Genomic DNA, 17,078 nt, shown 5'->3' on the forward strand with positions numbered 1-17,078 from the left:
GGACTGTCTCCAACCAGCCATAATGTTGTGAGAGTGAAATTATGTCTAAGTCCAGCTTTGGTACATTAGAAGCAACTCTGAAACTTAACCTAAGCGTTTTTCGAAGCTACTTTTTGGCTAACTTCTTATAGGAAGGTCTAGGAGCTCTGAAAATGAACGTGCGCGTCTTCCACTCTTCCCGAGGGACTTAGAAGAATTTTGTGATATTTTTTTATTAAAATGGTGTATAAGGGTATATATATAAATATATTTTATGCACTGTATATGAGCTGGCGATTTCTAAGTCTGTGGTTCCAGAGGGGGTAACCAGGCTCACTAATAAAGGTCAAGCCACTTGGCTGCCAGAATGCCCTGCTTCAGCACAGACCAGAAAGACATTGTGATAAGCGTATCCCCGGTATAGTCAGGGGTTAATGGGAGTCGTCCCCGTCCCCCCAGTATACGGCCAGAACCATGGACCCGGTACTTGTGGTTCGGACTGTCTCCAACCAGCCATAATGTTGTGAGAGTGAAATTATGTCTAAGTCCAGCTTTGGTACATTAGAAGCAACTCTGAAACTTAACCTAAGCGTTTTTCGAAGCTACTTTTTGGCTAACTTCTTATAGGAAGGTCTAGGAGCTCTGAAAATGAACGTGCGCGTCTTTCACTCTTCCCGAGAGACTTAGAAGAATTTTGTGATATTTTTTTATTAAAATGGTGTATAAGGGTATATATATAAATATATTTTATGCACTGTATATGAGCTGGCGATTTCTAAGTCTGTGGTTCCAGAGGGGGTAACCAGGCTCACTAATAAAGGTCAAGCCACTTGGCTGCCAGAATGCCCTGCTTCAGCACAGACCAGAAAGACATTGTGATAAGCGTATCCCCGGTATAGTCAGGGGTTAATGGGAGTCGTCCCCGTCCCCCCAGTATACGGCCAGAACCATGGACCCGGTACTTGTGGTTCGGACTGTCTCCAACCAGCCATAATGTTGTGAGAGTGAAATTATGTCTAAGTCCAGCTTTGGTACATTAGAAGCAACTCTGAAACTTAACCTAAGCGTTTTTCGAAGCTACTTTTTGGCTAACTTCTTATAGGAAGGTCTAGGAGCTCTGAAAATGAACGTGCGCGTCTTTCACTCTTCCCGAGAGACTTAGAAGAATTTTGTGATATTTTTTTATTAAAATGGTGTATAAGGGTATATATATAAATATATTTTATGCACTGTATATGAGCTGGCGATTTCTAAGTCTGTGGTTCCAGAGGGGGTAACCAGGCTCACTAATAAAGGTCAAGCCACTTGGCTGCCAGAATGCCCTGCTTCAGCACAGACCAGAAAGACATTGTGATAAGCGTATCCCCGGTATAGTCAGGGGTTAATGGGAGTCGTCCCCGTCCCCCCAGTATACGGCCAGAACCATGGACCCGGTACTTGTGGTTCGGACTGTCTACAACCAGCCATAATGTTGTGAGAGTGAAATTATGTCTAAGTCCAGCTTTGGTACATTAGAAGCAACTCTGAAACTTAACCTAAGCGTTTTTCGAAGCTACTTTTTGGCTAACTTCTTATAGGAAGGCCTAGGAGCTCTGAAAATGAACGTGCGCGTCTTTCACTCTTCCCGAGAGACTTAGAAGAATTTTGTGATATTTTTTTATTAAAATGGTGTATAAGGGTATATATATAAATATATTTTATGCACTGTATATGAGCTGGCGATTTCTAAGTCTGTGGTTCCGAGAGGGGGTAACCAGGCTCACTAATAAAGGTCAAGCCACTTGGCTGCCAGAATGCCCTGCTTCAGCACAGACCAGAAAGGCATTGTGATAAGCGTATCCCCGGTATAGTCAGGGGTTAATGGGAGTCGTCCCCGTCCCGCCAGTATACGGCCAGAACCATGGACCCGGTACTTGTGGTTCGGACTGTCTCCAACCAGCCATAATGTTGTGAGAGTGAAATTATGTCTAAGTCCAGCTTTGGTACATTAGAAGCAACTCTGAAACTTAACCTAAGCGTTTTTCGAAGCTACTTTTTAGCTAACTTCTTATAGGAAGGTCTAGGAGCTCTGAAAATGAACGTGCGCGTCTTTCACTCTTCCCGAGAGACTTAGAAGAATTTTGTGATATTTTTTATTAAAATGGTGTATAAGGGTATATATATAAATATATTTTATGCACTGTATATGAGCTGGCGATTTCTAAGTCTGTGGTTCCGAGAGGGGGTAACCAGGCTCACTAATAAAGGTCAAGCCACTTGGCTGCCAGAATGCCCTGCTTCAGCACAGACCAGAAAGGCATTGTGATAAGCGTATCCCCGGTATAGTCAGGGGTTAATGGGAGTCGTCCCCGTCCCCCCAGTATACGGCCAGAACCATGGACCCGGTACTTGTGGTTCGGACTGTCTCCAACCAGCCATAATGTTGTGAGAGTGACATTATGTCTACGTCCAGCTTTGGTACATTAGAAGCAACTCTGAAACTTAACCTAAGCGTTTTTCGAAGCTACTTTTTGGCTAACTTCTTATAGGAAGGTCTAGGAGCTCTGAAAATGAACGTGCGCGTCTTTCACTCTTCCCGAGGGACTTAGAAGAATTTTGTGATATTTTTTATTAAAATGGTGTATAAGGGTATATATATAAATATATTTTATGCACTGTATATGAGCTGGCGATTTCTAAGTCTGTGGTTCCAGAGGGGGTAACCAGGCTCACTAATAAAGGTCAAGTCACTTGGCTGCCAGAATGCCCTGCTTCAGCACAGACCAGAAAGACATTGTGATAAGCGTATCCCCGGTATAGTCAGGGGTTAATGGGAGTCGTCCCCGTCCCCCCAGTATACGGCCAGAACCATGGACCCGGTACTTGTGGTTCGGACTGTCTCCAACCAGCCATTATGTTGTGAGAGTGAAATTATGTCTAAGTCCAGCTTTGGTACATTAGAAGCAACTCTGAAACTTAACCTAAGCGTTTTTCGAAGCTACTTTTTGGCTAACTTCTTATAGGAAGGTCTAGGAGCTCTGAAAATGAACGTGCGCGTCTTTCACTCTTCCTGAGAGACTTAGAAGAATTTTGTGATATTTTTTTATTAAAATGGTGTATAAGGGTATATATATAAATATATTTTATGCACTGTATATGAGCTGGCGATTTCTAAGTCTGTGGTTCCAGAGGGGGTAACCAGGCTCACTAATAAAGGTCAAGCCACTTGGCTGCCAGAATGCCCTGCTTCAGCACAGACCAGAAAGGCATTGTGATAAGCGTATCCCCGGTATAGTCAGGGGTTAATGGGAGTCGTCCCCGTCCCGCCAGTATACGGCCAGAACCATGGACCCGGTACTTGTGGTTCGGACTGTCTCCAACCAGCCATAATGTTGTGAGAGTGAAATTATGTCTAAGTCCAGCTTTGGTACATTAGAAGCAACTCTGAAACTTAACCTAAGCGTTTTTCGAAGCTACTTTTTGGCTAACTTCTTATAGGAAGGTCTAGGAGCTCTGAAAATGAACGTGCGCGTCTTTCACTCTTCCCGAGGGACTTAGAAGAATTTTGTGATATTTTTTATTAAAATGGTGTATAAGGGTATATATATAAATATATTTTATGCACTGTATATGAGCTGGCGATTTCTAAGTCTGTGGTTCCAGAGGGGGTAACCAGGCTCACTAATAAAGGTCAAGCCACTTGGCTGCCAGAATGCCCTGCTTCAGCACAGACCAGAAAGACATTGTGATAAGCGTATCCCCGGTATAGTCAGGGGTTAATGGGAGTCGTCCCCGTCCCCCCAGTATACGGCCAGAACCATGGACCCGGTACTTGTGGTTCGGACTGTCTCCAACCAGCCATAATGTTGTGAGAGTGAAATTATGTCTAAGTCCAGCTTTGGTACATTAGAAGCAACTCTGAAACTTAACCTAAGCGTTTTTCGAAGCTACTTTTTGGCTAACTTCTTATAGGAAGGTCTAGGAGCTCTGAAAATGAACGTGCGCGTCTTTCACTCTTCCCGAGAGACTTAGAAGAATTTTGTGATATTTTTTTATTAAAATGGTGTATAAGGGTATATATATAAATATATTTTATGCACTGTATATGAGCTGGCGATTTCTAAGTCTGTGGTTCCGAGAGGGGGTAACCAGGCTCACTAATAAAGGTCAAGCCACTTGGCTGCCTGAATGCCCTGCTTCAGCACAGACCAGAAAGGCATTGTGATAAGCGTATCCCCGGTATAGTCAGGGGTTAATGGGAGTCGTCCCCGTCCCGCCAGTATACGGCCAGAACCATGGACCCGGTACTTGTGGTTCGGACTGTCTCCAACCAGCCATAATGTTGTGAGAGTGAAATTATGTCTAAGTCCAGCTTTGGTACATTAGAAGCAACTCTGAAACTTAACCTAAGCGTTTTTCGAAGCTACTTTTTGGCTAACTTCTTATAGGAAGGTCTAGGAGCTCTGAAAATGAACGTGCGCGTCTTTCACTCTTCCCGAGGGACTTAGAAGAATTTTGTGATATTTTTTATTAAAATGGTGTATAAGGGTATATATATAAATATATTTTATGCACTGTATATGAGCTTGCGATTTCTAAGTCTGTGGTTCCAGAGGGGGTAACCAGGCTCACTAATAAAGGTCAAGCCACTTGGCTGCCAGAATGCCCTGCTTCAGCACAGACCAGAAAGACATTGTGATAAGCGTATCCCCGGTATAGTCAGGGGTTAATGGGAGTCGTCCCCGTCCCCCCAGTATACGGCCAGAACCATGGACCCGGTACTTGTGGTTCGGACTGTCTCCAACCAGCCATAATGTTGTGAGAGTGAAATTATGTCTAAGTCCAGCTTTGGTACATTAGAAGCAACTCTGAAACTTAACCTAAGCGTTTTTCGAAGCTACTTTTTGGCTAACTTCTTATAGGAAGGTCTAGGAGCTCTGAAAATGAACGTGCGCGTCTTTCACTCTTCCCGAGAGACTTAGAAGAATTTTGTGATATTTTTTTATTAAAATGGTGTATAAGGGTATATATATAAATATATTTTATGCACTGTATATGAGCTGGCGATTTCTAAGTCTGTGGTTCCGAGAGGGGGTAACCAGGCTCACTAATAAAGGTCAAGCCACTTGGCTGCCAGAATGCCCTGCTTCAGCACAGACCAGAAAGGCATTGTGATAAGCGTATCCCCGGTATAGTCAGGGGTTAATGGGAGTCGTCCCCGTCCCGCCAGTATACGGCCAGAACCATGGACCCGGTACTTGTGGTTCGGACTGTCTCCAACCAGCCATAATGTTGTGAGAGTGAAATTATGTCTAAGTCCAGCTTTGGTACATTAGAAGCAACTCTGAAACTTAACCTAAGCGTTTTTCGAAGCTACTTTTTGGCTAACTTCTTATAGGAAGGTCTAGGAGCTCTGAAAATGAACGTGCGCGTCTTTCACTCTTCCCGAGAGACTTAGAAGAATTTTGTGATATTTTTTTATTAAAATGGTGTATAAGGGTATATATATAAATATATTTTATGCACTGTATATGAGCTGGCGATTTCTAAGTCTGTGGTTCCGAGAGGGGGTAACCAGGCTCACTAATAAAGGTCAAGCCACTTGGCTGCCAGAATGCCCTGCTTCAGCACAGACCAGAAAGGCATTGTGATAAGCGTATCCCCGGTATAGTCAGGGGTTAATGGGAGTCGTCCCCGTCCCGCCAGTATACGGCCAGAACCATGGACCCGGTACTTGTGGTTCGGACTGTCTCCAACCAGCCATAATGTTGTGAGAGTGAAATTATGTCTAAGTCCAGCTTTCGTACATTAGAAGCAACTCTGAAACTTAACCTAAGCGTTTTTCGAAGCTACTTTTTAGCTAACTTCTTATAGGAAGGTCTAGGAGCTCTGAAAATGAACGTGCGCGTCTTTCACTCTTCCCGAGAGACTTAGAAGAATTTTGTGATATTTTTTATTAAAATGGTGTATAAGGGTATATATATAAATATATTTTATGCACTGTATATGAGCTGGCGATTTCTAAGTCTGTGGTTCCGAGAGGGGGTAACCAGGCTCACTAATAAAGGTCAAGCCACTTGGCTGCCAGAATGCCCTGCTTCAGCACAGACCAGAAAGGCATTGTGATAAGCGTATCCCCGGTATAGTCAGGGGTTAATGGGAGTCGTCCCCGTCCCCCCAGTATACGGCCAGAACCATGGACCCGGTACTTGTGGTTCGGACTGTCTCCAACCAGCCATAATGTTGTGAGAGTGACATTATGTCTACGTCCAGCTTTGGTACATTAGAAGCAACTCTGAAACGTAACCTAAGCGTTTTTCGAAGCTACTTTTTGGCTAACTTCTTATAGGAAGGTCTAGGAGCTCTGAAAATGAACGTGCGCGTCTTTCACTCTTCCCGAGGGACTTAGAAGAATTTTGTGATATTTTTTATTAAAATGGTGTATAAGGGTATATATATAAATATATTTTATGCACTGTATATGAGCTGGCGATTTCTAAGTCTGTGGTTCCAGAGGGGGTAACCAGGCTCACTAATAAAGGTCAAGCCACTTGGCTGCCAGAATGCCCTGCTTCAGCACAGACCAGAAAGACATTGTGATAAGCGTATCCCCGGTATAGTCAGGGGTTAATGGGAGTCGTCCCCGTCCCCCCAGTATACGGCCAGAACCATGGACCCGGTACTTGTGGTTCGGACTGTCTCCAACCAGCCATAATGTTGTGAGAGTGAAATTATGTCTAAGTCCAGCTTTGGTACATTAGAAGCAACTCTGAAACTTAACCTAAGCGTTTTTCGAAGCTACTTTTTGGCTAACTTCTTATAGGAAGGTCTAGGAGCTCTGAAAATGAACGTGCGCGTCTTTCACTCTTCCCGAGAGACTTAGAAGAATTTTGTGATATTTTTTTATTAAAATGGTGTATAAGGGTATATATATAAATATATTTTATGCACTGTATATGAGCTGGCGATTTCTAAGTCTGTGGTTCCGAGAGGGGGTAACCAGGCTCACTAATAAAGGTCAAGCCACTTGGCTGCCAGAATGCCCTGCTTCAGCACAGACCAGAAAGGCATTGTGATAAGCGTATCCCCGGTATAGTCAGGGGTTAATGGGAGTCGTCCCCGTCCCGCCAGTATACGGCCAGAACCATGGACCCGGTACTTGTGGTTCGGACTGTCTCCAACCAGCCATAATGTTGTGAGAGTGAAATTATGTCTAAGTCCAGCTTTCGTACATTAGAAGCAACTCTGAAACTTAACCTAAGCGTTTTTCGAAGCTACTTTTTAGCTAACTTCTTATAGGAAGGTCTAGGAGCTCTGAAAATGAACGTGCGCGTCTTTCACTCTTCCCGAGAGACTTAGAAGAATTTTGTGATATTTTTTATTAAAATGGTGTATAAGGGTATATATATAAATATATTTTATGCACTGTATATGAGCTGGCGATTTCTAAGTCTGTGGTTCCGAGAGGGGGTAACCAGGCTCACTAATAAAGGTCAAGCCACTTGGCTGCCAGAATGCCCTGCTTCAGCACAGACCAGAAAGGCATTGTGATAAGCGTATCCCCGGTATAGTCAGGGGTTAATGGGAGTCGTCCCCGTCCCCCCAGTATACGGCCAGAACCATGGACCCGGTACTTGTGGTTCGGACTGTCTCCAACCAGCCATAATGTTGTGAGAGTGACATTATGTCTAAGTCCAGCTTTGGTACATTAGAAGCAACTCTGAAACGTAACCTAAGCGTTTTTCGAAGCTACTTTTTGGCTAACTTCTTATAGGAAGGTCTAGGAGCTCTGAAAATGAACGTGCGCGTCTTTCACTCTTCCCGAGGGACTTAGAAGAATTTTGTGATATTTTTTATTAAAATGGTGTATAAGGGTATATATATAAATATATTTTATGCACTGTATATGAGCTGGCGATTTCTAAGTCTGTGGTTCCAGAGGGGGTAACCAGGCTCACTAATAAAGGTCAAGCCACTTGGCTGCCAGAATGCCCTGCTTCAGCACAGACCAGAAAGACATTGTGATAAGCGTATCCCCGGTATAGTCAGGGGTTAATGGGAGTCGTCCCCGTCCCCCCAGTATACGGCCAGAACCATGGACCCGGTACTTGTGGTTCGGACTGTCTCCAACCAGCCATAATGTTGTGAGAGTGAAATTATGTCTAAGTCCAGCTTTGGTACATTAGAAGCAACTCTGAAACTTAACCTAAGCGTTTTTCGAAGCTACTTTTTGGCTAACTTCTTATAGGAAGGTCTAGGAGCTCTGAAAATGAACGTGCGCGTCTTTCACTCTTCCCGAGAGACTTAGAAGAATTTTGTGATATTTTTTTATTAAAATGGTGTATAAGGGTATATATATAAATATATTTTATGCACTGTATATGAGCTGGCGATTTCTAAGTCTGTGGTTCCGAGAGGGGGTAACCAGGCTCACTAATAAAGGTCAAGCCACTTGCCTGCCAGAATGCCCTGCTTCAGCACAGACCAGAAAGGCATTGTGATAAGCGTATCCCCGGTATAGTCAGGGGTTAATGGGAGTCGTCCCCGTCCCGCCAGTATACGGCCAGAACCATGGACCCGGTACTTGTGGTTCGGACTGTCTCCAACCAGCCATAATGTTGTGAGAGTGAAATTATGTCTAAGTCCAGCTTTGGTACATTAGAAGCAACTCTGAAACTTAACCTAAGCGTTTTTCGAAGCTACTTTTTGGCTAACTTCTTATAGGAAGGTCTAGGAGCTCTGAAAATGAACGTGCGCGTCTTTCACTCTTCCCGAGGGACTTAGAAGAATTTTGTGATATTTTTTATTAAAATGGTGTATAAGGGTATATATATAAATATATTTTATGCACTGTATATGAGCTGGCGATTTCTAAGTCTGTGGTTCCAGAGGGGGTAACCAGGCTCACTAATAAAGGTCAAGCCACTTGGCTGCCAGAATGCCCTGCTTCAGCACAGACCAGAAAGACATTGTGATAAGCGTATCCCCGGTATAGTCAGGGGTTAATGGGAGTCGTCCCCGTCCCCCCAGTATACGGCCAGAACCATGGACCCGGTACTTGTGGTTCGGACTGTCTCCAACCAGCCATAATGTTGTGAGAGTGAAATTATGTCTAAGTCCAGCTTTGGTACATTAGAAGCAACTCTGAAACTTAACCTAAGCGTTTTTCGAAGCTACTTTTTGGCTAACTTCTTATAGGAAGGTCTAGGAGCTCTGAAAATGAACGTGCGCGTCTTTCACTCTTCCCGAGAGACTTAGAAGAATTTTGTGATATTTTTTTATTAAAATGGTGTATAAGGGTATATATATAAATATATTTTATGCACTGTATATGAGCTGGCGATTTCTAAGTCTGTGGTTCCGAGAGGGGGTAACCAGGCTCACTAATAAAGGTCAAGCCACTTGGCTGCCAGAATGCCCTGCTTCAGCACAGACCAGAAAGGCATTGTGATAAGCGTATCCCCGGTATAGTCAGGGGTTAATGGGAGTCGTCCCCGTCCCGCCAGTATACGGCCAGAACCATGGACCCGGTACTTGTGGTTCGGACTGTCTCCAACCAGCCATAATGTTGTGAGAGTGAAATTATGTCTAAGTCCAGCTTTGGTACATTAGAAGCAACTCTGAAACTTAACCTAAGCGTTTTTCGAAGCTACTTTTTGGCTAACTTCTTATAGGAAGGTCTAGGAGCTCTGAAAATGAACGTGCGCGTCTTTCACTCTTCCCGAGGGACTTAGAAGAATTTTGTGATATTTTTTATTAAAATGGTGTATAAGGGTATATATATAAATATATTTTATGCACTGTATATGAGCTGGCGATTTCTAAGTCTGTGGTTCCAGAGGGGGTAACCAGGCTCACTAATAAAGGTCAAGCCACTTGGCTGCCAGAATGCCCTGCTTCAGCACAGACCAGAAAGACATTGTGATAAGCGTATCCCCGGTATAGTCAGGGGTTAATGGGAGTCGTCCCCGTCCCGCCAGTATACGGCCAGAACCATGGACCCGGTACTTGTGGTTCGGACTGTCTCCAACCAGCCATAATGTTGTGAGAGTGAAATTATGTCTAAGTCCAGCTTTGGTACATTAGAAGCAACTCTGAAACTTAACCTAAGCGTTTTTCGAAGCTACTTTTTGGCTAACTTCTTATAGGAAGGTCTAGGAGCTCTGAAAATGAACGTGCGCGTCTTTCACTCTTCCCGAGAGACTTAGAAGAATTTTGTGATATTTTTTTATTAAAATGGTGTATAAGGGTATATATATAAATATATTTTATGCACTGTATATGAGCTGGCGATTTCTAAGTCTGTGGTTCCAGAGGGGGTAACCAGGCTCACTAATAAAGGTCAAGCCACTTGGCTGCCAGAATGCCCTGCTTCAGCACAGACCAGAAAGACATTGTGATAAGCGTATCTCCGGTATAGTCAGGGGTTAATGGGAGTCGTCCCCGTCCCCCCAGTATACGGCCAGAACCATGGACCCGGTACTTGTGGTTCGGACTGTCTCCAACCAGCCATAATGTTGTGAGAGTGACATTATGTCTAAGTCCAGCTTTGGTACATTAGAAGCAACTCTGAAACTTAACCTAAGCGTTTTTCGAAGCTACTTTTTGGCTAACTTCTTATAGGAAGGTCTAGGAGCTCTGAAAATGAACGTGCGCGTCTTTCACTCTTCCCGAGAGACTTAGAAGAATTTTGTGATATTTTTTTATTAAAATGGTGTATAAGGGTATATATATAAATATATTTTATGCACTGTATATGAGCTGGCGATTTCTAAGTCTGTGGTTCCAGAGGGGGTAACCAGGCTCACTAATAAAGGTCAAGCCACTTGGCTGCCAGAATGCCCTGCTTCAGCACAGACCAGAAAGACATTGTGATAAGCGTATCCCCGGTATAGTCAGGGGTTAATGGGAGTCGTCCCCGTCCCCCCAGTATACGGCCAGAACCATGGACCCGGTACTTGTGGTTCGGACTGTCTCCAACCAGCCATAATGTTGTGAGAGTGAAATTATGTCTAAGTCCAGCTTTGGTACATTAGAAGCAACTCTGAAACTTAACCTAAGCGTTTTTCGAAGCTACTTTTTGGCTAACTTCTTATAGGAAGGTCTAGGAGCTCTGAAAATGAACGTGCGCGTCTTTCACTCTTCCCGAGAGACTTAGAAGAATTTTGTGATATTTTTTTATTAAAATGGTGTATAAGGGTATATATATAAATATATTTTATGCACTGTATATGAGCTGGCGATTTCTAAGTCTGTGGTTCCGAGAGGGGGTAACCAGGCTCACTAATAAAGGTCAAGCCACTTGGCTGCCAGAATGCCCTGCTTCAGCACAGACCAGAAAGGCATTGTGATAAGCGTATCCCCGGTATAGTCAGGGGTTAATGGGAGTCGTCCCCGTCCCGCCAGTATACGGCCAGAACCATGGACCCGGTACTTGTGGTTCGGACTGTCTCCAACCAGCCATAATGTTGTGAGAGTGAAATTATGTCTAAGTCCAGCTTTGGTACATTAGAAGCAACTCTGAAACTTAACCTAAGCGTTTTTCGAAGCTACTTTTTAGCTAACTTCTTATAGGAAGGTCTAGGAGCTCTGAAAATGAACGTGCGCGTCTTTCACTCTTCCCGAGAGACTTAGAAGAATTTTGTGATATTTTTTATTAAAATGGTGTATAAGGGTATATATATAAATATATTTTATGCACTGTATATGAGCTGGCGATTTCTAAGTCTGTGGTTCCGAGAGGGGGTAACCAGGCTCACTAATAAAGGTCAAGCCACTTGGCTGCCAGAATGCCCTGCTTCAGCACAGACCAGAAAGGCATTGTGATAAGCGTATCCCCGGTATAGTCAGGGGTTAATGGGAGTCGTCCCCGTCCCCCCAGTATACGGCCAGAACCATGGACCCGGTACTTGTGGTTCGGACTGTCTCCAACCAGCCATAATGTTGTGAGAGTGACATTATGTCTACGTCCAGCTTTGGTACATTAGAAGCAACTCTGAAACTTAACCTAAGCGTTTTTCGAAGCTACTTTTTGGCTAACTTCTTATAGGAAAGTCTAGGAGCTCTGAAAATGAACGTGCGCGTCTTTCACTCTTCCCGAGGGACTTAGAAGAATTTTGTGATATTTTTTATTAAAATGGTGTATAAGGGTATATATATAAATATATTTTATGCACTGTATATGAGCTGGCGATTTCTAAGTCTGTGGTTCCAGAGGGGGTAACCAGGCTCACTAATAAAGGTCAAGCCACTTGCCTGCCAGAATGCCCTGCTTCAGCACAGACCAGAAAGGCATTGTGATAAGCGTATCCCCGGTATAGTCAGGGGTTAATGGGAGTCGTCCCCGTCCCCCCAGTATACGGCCAGAACCATGGACCCGGTACTTGTGGTTCGGACTGTCTCCAACCAGCCATAATGTTGTGAGAGTGAAATTATGTCTAAGTCCAGCTTTGGTACATTAGAAGCAACTCTGAAACTTAACCTAAGCGTTTTTCGAAGCTACTTTTTAGCTAACTTCTTATAGGAAGGTCTAGGAGCTCTGAAAATGAACGTGCGCGTCTTTCACTCTTCCCGAGAGACTTAGAAGAATTTTGTGATATTTTTTATTAAAATGGTGTATAAGGGTATATATATAAATATATTTTATGCACTGTATATGAGCTGGCGATTTCTAAGTCTGTGGTTCCGAGAGGGGGTAACCAGGCTCACTAATAAAGGTCAAGCCACTTGGCTGCCAGAATGCCCTGCTTAGCACAGACCAGAAAGGCATTGTGATAAGCGTATCCCCGGTATAGTCAGGGGTTAATGGGAGTCGTCCCCGTCCCCCCAGTATACGGCCAGAACCATGGACCCGGTACTTGTGGTTCGGACTGTCTCCAGCCAGCCATAATGTTGTGAGAGTGACATTATGTCTAAGTCCAGCTTTGGTACATTAGAAGCAACTCTGAAACTTAACCTAAGCGTTTTTCGAAGCTACTTTTTGGCTAACTTCTTATAGGAAGGTCTAGGAGCTCTGAAAATGAACGTGCGCGTCTTTCACTCTTCCCGAGGGACTTAGAAGAATTTTGTGATATTTTTTATTAAAATGGTGTATAAGGGTATATATATAAATATATTTTATGCACTGTATATGAGCTGGCGATTTCTAAGTCTGTGGTTCCAGAGGGGGTAACCAGGCTCACTAATAAAGGTCAAGCCACTTGGCTGCCAGAATGCCCTGCTTCAGCACAGACCAGAAAGACATTGTGATAAGCGTATCCCCGGTATAGTCAGGGGTTAATGGGAGTCGTCCCCGTCCCCCCAGTATACGGCCAGAACCATGGACCCGGTACTTGTGGTTCGGACTGTCTCCAACCAGCCATAATGTTGTGAGAGTGAAATTATGTCTAAGTCCAGCTTTGGTACATTAGAAGCAACTCTGAAACTTAACCTAAGCGTTTTTCGAAGCTACTTTTTGGCTAACTTCTTATAGGAAGGTCTAGGAGCTCTGAAAATGAACGTGCGCGTCTTTCACTCTTCCCGAGAGACTTAGAAGAATTTTGTGATATTTTTTTATTAAAATGGTGTATAAGGGTATATATATAAATATATTTTATGCACTGTATATGAGCTGGCGATTTCTAAGTCTGTGGTTCCGAGAGGGGGTAACCAGGCTCACTAATAAAGGTCAAGCCACTTGGCTGCCTGAATGCCCTGCTTCAGCACAGACCAGAAAGGCATTGTGATAAGCGTATCCCCGGTATAGTCAGGGGTTAATGGGAGTCGTCCCCGTCCCGCCAGTATACGGCCAGAACCATGGACCCGGTACTTGTGGTTCGGACTGTCTCCAACCAGCCATAATGTTGTGAGAGTGAAATTATGTCTAAGTCCAGCTTTGGTACATTAGAAGCAACTCTGAAACTTAACCTAAGCGTTTTTCGAAGCTACTTTTTGGCTAACTTCTTATAGGAAGGTCTAGGAGCTCTGAAAATGAACGTGCGCGTCTTTCACTCTTCCCGAGGGACTTAGAAGAATTTTGTGATATTTTTTATTAAAATGGTGTATAAGGGTATATATATAAATATATTTTATGCACTGTATATGAGCTGGCGATTTCTAAGTCTGTGGTTCCAGAGGGGGTAACCAGGCTCACTAATAAAGGTCAAGCCACTTGGCTGCCAGAATGCCCTGCTTCAGCACAGACCAGAAAGACATTGTGATAAGCGTATCCCCGGTATAGTCAGGGGTTAATGGGAGTCGTCCCCGTCCCCCCAGTATACGGCCAGAACCATGGACCCGGTACTTGTGGTTCGGACTGTCTCCAACCAGCCATAATGTTGTGAGAGTGAAATTATGTCTAAGTCCAGCTTTGGTACATTAGAAGCAACTCTGAAACTTAACCTAAGCGTTTTTCGAAGCTACTTTTTGGCTAACTTCTTATAGGAAGGTCTAGGAGCTCTGAAAATGAACGTGCGCGTCTTTCACTCTTCCCGAGAGACTTAGAAGAATTTTGTGATATTTTTTTATTAAAATGGTGTATAAGGGTATATATATAAATATATTTTATGCACTGTATATGAGCTGGCGATTTCTAAGTCTGTGGTTCCGAGAGGGGGTAACCAGGCTCACTAATAAAGGTCAAGCCACTTGGCTGCCAGAATGCCCTGCTTCAGCACAGACCAGAAAGGCATTGTGATAAGCGTATCCCCGGTATAGTCAGGGGTTAATGGGAGTCGTCCCCGTCCCGCCAGTATACGGCCAGAACCATGGACCCGGTACTTGTGGTTCGGACTGTCTCCAACCAGCCATAATGTTGTGAGAGTGAAATTATGTCTAAGTCCAGCTTTGGTACATTAGAAGCAACTCTGAAACTTAACCTAAGCGTTTTTCGAAGCTACTTTTTGGCTAACTTCTTATAGGAAGGTCTAGGAGCTCTGAAAATGAACGTGCGCGTCTTTCACTCTTCCCGAGGGACTTAGAAGAATTTTGTGATATTTTTTATTAAAATGGTGTATAAGGGTATATATATAAATATATTTTATGCACTGTATATGAGCTGGCGATTTCTAAGTCTGTGGTTCCAGAGGGGGTAACCAGGCTCACTAATAAAGGTCAAGCCACTTGGCTGCCAGAATGCCCTGCTTCAGCACAGACCAGAAAGACATTGTGATAAGCGTATCCCCGGTATAGTCAGGGGTTAATGGGAGTCGTCCCCGTCCCCCCAGTATACGGCCAGAACCATGGACCCGGTACTTGTGGTTCGGACTGTCTCCAACCAGCCATAATGTTGTGAGAGTGAAATTATGTCTAAGTCCAGCTTTGGTACATTAGAAGCAACTCTGAAACTTAACCTAAGCGTTTTTCGAAGCTACTTTTTGGCTAACTTCTTATAGGAAGGTCTAGGAGCTCTGAAAATGAACGTGCGCGTCTTTCACTCTTCCCGAGAGACTTAGAAGAATTTTGTGATATTTTTTTATTAAAATGGTGTATAAGGGTATATATATATAAATATATTTTATGCACTGTATATGAGCTGGCGATTTCTAAGTCTGTGGTTCCGAGAGGGGGTAACCAGGCTCACTAATAAAGGTCAAGCCACTTGGCTGCCTGAATGCCCTGCTTCAGCACAGACCAGAAAGGCATTGTGATAAGCGTATCCCCGGTATAGTCAGGGGTTAATGGGAGTCGTCCCCGTCCCGCCAGTATACGGCCAGAACCATGGACCCGGTACTTGTGGTTCGGACTGTCTCCAACCAGCCATAATGTTGTGAGAGTGAAATTATGTCTAAGTCCAGCTTTGGTACATTAGAAGCAACTCTGAAACTTAACCTAAGCGTTTTTCGAAGCTACTTTTTGGCTAACTTCTTATAGGAAGGTCTAGGAGCTCTGAAAATGAACGTGCGCGTCTTTCACTCTTCCCGAGGGACTTAGAAGAATTTTGTGATATTTTTTATTAAAATGGTGTATAAGGGTATATATATAAATATATTTTATGCACTGTATATGAGCTGGCGATTTCTAAGTCTGTGGTTCCAGAGGGGGTAACCAGGCTCACTAATAAAGGTCAAGCCACTTGGCTGCCAGAATGCCCTGCTTCAGCACAGACCAGAAAGACATTGTGATAAGCGTATCCCCGGTATAGTCAGGGGTTAATGGGAGTCGTCCCCGTCCCCCCAGTATACGGCCAGAACCATGGACCCGGTACTTGTGGTTCGGACTGTCTCCAACCAGCCATAATGTTGTGAGAGTGAAATTATGTCTAAGTCCAGCTTTGGTACATTAGAAGCAACTCTGAAACTTAACCTAAGCGTTTTTCGAAGCTACTTTTTGGCTAACTTCTTATAGGAAGGTCTAGGAGCTCTGAAAATGAACGTGCGCGTCTTTCACTCTTCCCGAGGTACTTAGAAGAATTTTGTGATATTTTTTATTAAAATGGTGTATAAGGGTATATATATAAATATATTTTATGCACTGTATATGAGCTGGCGATTTCTAAGTCTGTGGTTCCAGAGGGGGTAACCAGGCTCACTAATAAAGGTCAAGCCACTTGCCTGCCAGAATGCCCTGCTTCAGCACAGACCAGAAAGGCATTGTGATAAGCGTATCCCCGGTATAGTCAGGGGTTAATGGGAGTCGTCCCCGTCCCCCCAGTATACGGCCAGAACCATGGACCCGGTACTTGTGGTTCGGACTGTCTCCAACCAGCCATAATGTTGTGAGAGTGAAATTATTTCTAAGTCCAGCTTTGGTACATTAGAAGCAACTCTGAAACTTAACCTAAGCGTTTTTCGAAGCTACTTTTTGGCTAACTTCTTATAGGAAGGTCTAGGAGCTCTGAAAATGAACGTGCGCGTCTTTCACTCTTCCCGAGGGACTTAGAAGAATTTTGTGATATTTTTTATTAAAATGGTGTATAAGGGTATATATATAAATATATTTTATGCACTGTATATGAGCTGGCGATTTCTAAGTCTGTGGTTCCAGAGGGGGTAACCAGGCTCACTAATAAAGGTCAAGCCACTTGGCTGCCAGAATGCCCTGCTTCAGCACAGACCAGAAAGACATTGTGATAAGCGTATCCCCGGTATAGTCAGGGGTTAATGGGAGTCGTCCCCGTCCCCCCAGTATACGGCCAGAACCAT

Source organism: Ascaphus truei, unplaced genomic scaffold, assembly GCF_040206685.1.
Source record: "Ascaphus truei isolate aAscTru1 unplaced genomic scaffold, aAscTru1.hap1 HAP1_SCAFFOLD_81, whole genome shotgun sequence".
NCBI classification, from domain to species: Eukaryota; Metazoa; Chordata; class Amphibia; order Anura; family Ascaphidae; genus Ascaphus; species Ascaphus truei.